Source organism: Triticum dicoccoides, chromosome 7B (genome assembly GCF_002162155.2).
Source record: "Triticum dicoccoides isolate Atlit2015 ecotype Zavitan chromosome 7B, WEW_v2.0, whole genome shotgun sequence".
Taxonomy (NCBI): Eukaryota; Viridiplantae; Streptophyta; class Magnoliopsida; order Poales; family Poaceae; genus Triticum; species Triticum dicoccoides.
Window position 1 is genome coordinate 773,835,496 of NC_041393.1, and position 6,398 is coordinate 773,841,893.

Here is a 6,398-nt window from a genome sequence, read left to right on the forward strand (position 1 = left end):
TCTCTGTTCTTCCCCATTGCTCCAGCTCATCCTCCATTTTTGCCTAGATTCACTAATAGGGAAAAGCCTAGCGGTAGCGCGCGTATTAGGTGTATCAGTAGCGCGGTGCCCCTAAAGAAGTTGAAGCAGATGCCACATATGGAGCACGTGCTCCTAAAGAAGTTGCACAATAGGTTCCTCTTCCCCAGCCGGAATGAAGGCAAATATAAAGAGCCGTGGGACGACGTCACCATGACAAAGATAAACGACAAGGTGATGGTGACGTTCACCAACGACTTGTCCTCCTGGGAAGTTTGGGTGAAAAAAGCGATTGCGAAGAATGAACCATGGTCCAAGATTCATGCTGATAATCCGACAATAACGGAAGAGGACTTTGCAAAATTCAAGGAGAATTGCGATAAAGAAGAAGTCAATGCAAGGTCGGAGAAAATGAAGGCGCTCCAGGCCAGGAACACGCCTCCCCACCGCTTCGGAAGCCGTGGTTACGAGGGGAAGAGGCACATATGGTCCAAGGAGGATGCCGAACGTGCAAGTCTCAGAATCCCAGCCCCCTTGGCGGAGTTCACCGACCCGCTGGAGCATGACTGGATCAGGGCCCGGTACAAGTGGGACAAATTCAAAAAGATCTTTTACACAGACCCGAACATGAGGGAGTTCATGAGACTTCTGGTAATTGTTATATTACCACATTATCATATTAGCTTCCAATCAATTCGACTGCAAGTTTTGTCACATTAGTAAACCATCCACATTCCTTTTGCAGAAAGAGCAGCACCAAAAGGCAGCCGAAAGCGATGAGTCATCACAGTCGTCGGCGAGGCCCAAGTGGGACACCCCATTCAACCGGGTCCTGAACATACTAAAAAAGGTCCCGGTGGACAAGCCGCCGTCCTATGGACATGTGCACGGCGTCGGAGATGGCGCATCGTGGAAGACGTGCTACCACGAGGAGCCAGAGGAAAGAAGGAAGAGATGGTTGGTCGTCACTCAGCAGAGCATCGACGAGAAGGTCGCGATTGCGGTTAATAAGACTAAAGAAGAGTTGCTCAGGGTAGTCAATGCAGCGGTCACCGACGCGGTGGCCAGCTTGATTCAGGCAATTTTCGATTGGTCGAAGAGCAATCCAAATGCATGGCCGTAGGACTTTCCCCTTCCCAGCTTTGTTGGGAGCAATTCGCCGAACGCCACAACACCAACACCTACCCAAGCAACTGCAAAAAGGTCTTGTTCCTATTCATAGCAGCTCGACCTCCGTCTCTGGCATGCTCGGCGGGCCTTCTTCGCTGGCTGAGCTCGACGCCCTGATGGTAATTACCCGTCATACCCTTTTCACCAGCATGTCTATAGTCTTTTATTTCAGTTGCCTTTCAAATGTTTGACGTCACAGACATGTCTCCTTCGTAGGCCGACGACATCCCGTGCACCCTACTCTACAACATCAAGGGCCAGAAGGTGGTTGTGGGAAAGGCAACGATCGTGAAGCCGAAGGACCTCATGTTCCACAACCGAGAGATGCCCGATGGCGTCTTCAAGGTTAACGTGGCCAGTGTCTTAGCGGGCTTCGAGGATTTGCCTCCCTCGGTACCAGTCGATGACGACGAGACACCTAAGATGATTGACGCATGCAAGAGCTGGTCCTTGCCTTGGCTGAAGTCTCTTCTTTGTCTTGAGGCGCCCAGTATCACGCCAACGCCACCTTCTCAAGAAGGTATGAACACCACCCCACCTACCAAATTACATGCACCTATCGTGGCGGGTGGTAGCGTACGACGCGAGGGAGAGCCTCCATTAGTGCTAGATCATGTCGCCCCCGCTGTCGAAGAACCAAATGTTGATGATGAAATGGAGGAGGATGATGATGACCTAGACAAGTATTTCAATACCACCTATGGTAATGGGGGATTGATGGCTCAGGACGATGAAGACTTGGGTTATGAGCGTGGAGATGATGACTTGATGCTGTCTGATTTGTCGGAGCTGGAACATCCTAAGGCGGGATGCAAAAAGTCTCTCTTCAAGCGATCCTCGCAGGAGACGCCTCCAGATGCCACCTGTACCCAAGAACCCCCGAGGGCCGTCCACTGATAAGCCTGACGACACTGGGGGTGGTGGTGAGGGAAGGTATGGTGGGCTCACTACCACCACCCACCAAGAAGCAAAGGAGGAGACCGAACAAGAAAGGCCCTAAAGGCGCCAGAGCTGCTTCAAGCAGCCAGCCGCCTATGAAGCCCCAGGTGGTAGAAAGAATACCTGTCGAAGGTAAGACGTGTTTCCATGTCGCCAGCGAGCTAATCCTACCTGCCAAAGCGCTAGAGCACATACTAAACAATGATCTAAAGAGACTCCATGAAGATGTGCTGGCCAGAGAGAAAAGCCTTCTGATCGCGAAAGAACTAGGATACCCGCTTTACGCGGCTCAGGTGCCAGGTGGGAAGTTGTACGTCGAGAATTGGCCCACGAATTAGTTCATCCTGTGATTTGACTACATCTACGACATGTTCAACATGACCAAGCTGGATTTCCAGTTCATCCGCATGTATGCGCTGTATCTCAACTACTTCATCAGGATCAAGAACATAAAATATATCTGCATCGCCGACTCGTACTATATACATGAGAGCTTATTGGAAGTTTGCAAAGAGCACCGTGACTATGCAAGCAAGTACCTCGGCGAATTCATGATCGCTAATAAGGACAAGGAAGTGATTCTCCTGCCTTATCATCCCACGTAAGTCATCCGCGCATATACTTTCATAAGTGTTAATCATTCCTTTGCAAGCATGGAGGCTAATTTGAGGTGTACTTAATTTGCGCAGCGGGGGCGGCGCCGTGCTCATCGTTCTGTCCTCGGAATACTCCCATGCTATGTATTTGGACTCATCGAAGAACATCAAGAAAAAGGATTACACGCACATAAAGAGTGTTCTCGATAGTGCCCTGATAAGCTTCAGCTTGTCTGGTGGATATATCAACGTGAAGAGGCACAGGAAGTCTGGGTTGGTTTTCCGCCATAAGACCAACTTCTGCTACATCCAGCAACGCACACCAGTAGGGCTGATGGATTCTACCTCATGCATCACCAGATCGAGTACATAAGGGAAAATCAACGCCTTCGCATGTCACCTAGTACCGAAGATGCCGAGATTGTCAGCTGGGCCACAAGCATAGGAACGACAACAGATCATCGAATCTGAGTTGAGTTTTATCACATACAGTGTGAACTTTCCCAAGAGATCATGAAGCAGGTCCTCGAACCAACAGGGATGTTCTACCATGGGCCAATCACGCGGGCTGATGTCCGAGAACTGCTAGTCGTTCAGCATCTGGACCTGAAGCCTTTCACGAAGCTCAGGTGCTTCCTCCCTGACTATGAAGATTGGACCGCCGACATGGAGGACTGATTGTCGATGACAATGCATCACAACTGTCTTTCTATGGCAAAACTTTGAATTTATGCACGGTGAAACTATGTGATGTAACTAAACCATGGTCCTGAACTAGCGTAGATCGCTCTAGTTAATTAGTTTGGGTATGAGGAACTTCGACATTTATGTTTACTATTGGTTGTTTTTATTTTGCTAATCATTCCTCTTTGTTTTCTTAAGTACATTATGTTGCATATTATCGTTCAATTCATCAACTCACGATATAGGTACATAGATCAGAGATGGCGAAGGACTACTACGTCGTGTATGTTGGGAGGCCCCCAGGAGTCTACGACCACTGGCCAGCCGCTCAGGCCCAGGTGCATAGATACCCGGGTGCTAGCCACAGAGGGTTCGACGCCAGAGCCGAAGCGGAGAGTTAGTTACTTGAGGTGGACACTCCAGCATGAGGCGGGGCGGGACCGCCGGTACTACATAGTCGCGTGCTTGCTCATGCTGATCGCTCTTCTCTTCTACATCATGGTTTAGATAGAGATGATAAAACTTGTGTGTGTGCCATCACCATGCAGTTGCACATATTCGAGACATGACATGATCGCACTTGTGTATAGCTATTCTCGAGATGTGATGATTTTTGTGTTGAATGATGATGATAATGATGGTATAACAAGACTACTATATGTCTATGATATGTGAGAATAGTGTATGTTTAGTATGATGTGATGAAACTATTGTATAGAGCCTGTATAAATACATCACAAATATGTAGAAGGGTGCAAATATGTGAAAGCAGGAATATTAGCAGTAGGGTTGGAAAGCACCTACTAGAAGCGCTGGCTTAGCAGCAGCGCGTCATCCGAACAAGCGCTATAGATAGTTATCAGTAGCGCTGGTCCCGGAAGCCCTACTGCTAACAATACTTGCCAGTAGAGCTGCCCATACCAGAGTACTGCTACAACTTAGCTGTAGCACGATAGCAGTAGCGCTGGACCCAGCGCTACTGCTATGCGTATTTCAAGTGCTACTACTAGGGTTTTCCCTAGTAGTGTATCAATATTATGATCCTGCCTTCGGTCTAAACCCTCTGGTTTATATAGATACCGGAGGGGCTTAGGGTTGTACAAAGTCGGTTTAACAGAAAGGAAATAGCATATCCGAACACCTAAACTTGTCATTCACGCATACGGGAGTCCTAACCGGACACGAGAGGCGGTCATCTTCCTTGTATCTTGACAACCCATTAGTCTGACCCATATCAAATAGACCGGACGCCCGAGGACCCCTTAGTCCAGGACTCCCTCACTTGCGACACCACCACCTTCTATTAATTCTGATATGTCGCAAGTAATTGATGATGCTACTTCTACTATGAACAATGCTATCGATGCTAGTACTTTGCTTGATGATAGTGTGCCACTAGGTAAATTTCTTGATGAACAACTTGCTAAAGCAATAGAATTTGACAATGCTGAAACTGATGAAATTATTGAAACTAAAAATTATGATTCTTCTATTAGACCCGACTATGCTAGAATTGAAATTCCTAGGATACCTAAAGGTTTTGTTGTTGGTGAAGAAATAACTAGAGAACGTATTTTTGTAATGATAAAGATGATCTTAAGAAATTACTATGTAAGTTGAAGGAAAAATATTTGAATGCAAGAATGAAATATGATCCTAAGTTTGCTACTTCACCTATACTTCACCTATCTTTGTACACACGGCCCGTGGTGGTTGCAGCTCGTCAATAGAATGCCACGCTCATAGCCCTCTGGCCCTAGCCAATGCGAACTCGCACGATGCCATGTATGTCTTCATTGGCATGGATTTGTCCGTCGACGCATCTGTGTCATGACCACCACCAACACCCACATTGCCAGCAAGGATAGGGACCTCATCGCTTACGGACAACACTCGGACTACGCCCAACCCCGGTCCACGATACCACCGACCCACAGCCCATGCCCTCCGCTGCACCATGTTGCCTCTTGAGCACTGCGTTGGTTTTCCCTTGAAGAGGAAAGGGTGATGCAGCAAAGTAGCGTTAGTATTTCCCTCAATTTTTGAGAACCAAGGTATCAATCAAGTAGGACGCTCCTCACAAGTCCCTCGTACCTACACAAACAAACAAGAACCTCGCAACCAACGCGATAAAGGGATTGTCAATCCCTTCACTGTAACTTGCGAAAGTGAGATCTGGTAGAGATGATAAGATAAGATAAATATTTTTGGTATGTTTAAGATAAGATAAATATTTTTGATAAGATAAGATATATATTATATATACTAATAAAGCAAGGTGTGTTTCTTCAATTTTTTCATCCGTTCACCATCGAAAAGATTTTTGATCTATCTGAGGTGGTACTAAATTTTTGCGCGTCCATCTCTGTTAGAAAAAAAAACAGTTTTGTCCCAAATTTTGTATGTGGGCCACGCACGCTGCAACCCAGCAAAGCAATCCTATTGGTTTCCTGCCAATGCATCTGAGAACCTTTATTTACCGCATGAGGCGGCAAATAGTCAGAATTTCACACATGGCGCCAAAGATTGGGCCTGCCTGATTTTTTTTCTATTCAATTTCTATGTTTCTTTTCCTTTATTTTCTTTTATCCTTCTTTTTTTTCCAAGTTTATTTTTATTTTTCCTTTTTCATAAATTTTATCTTTTAGTTTTTTTAGAATTCCGTTTTTCTTCAAATTTTCATAAAATCTGCAGAATTTCAAAATTGTATTCTCATTTTAAAATATGTTTGAAACTTTAATTTTTTTCTTCTCGTTCCAATTTTTTTCCAAAACTAAAAAAGTTCACATTATTAGAGAAATGCTAACGTTTTGCAAAACTATTTGAAATCTTCAAAATAAATTATATTTTAGAAAATGATACAAATTCGAAAAATATTCATGTTTATTAAAATGTTCACAAATTTAAAGTACTGTTTGTATTAAAAAACACGTTTAAAAAATTATTTTCAATGTTCAATGTTAAATTATTTTCATAAATTGTTCACAAATT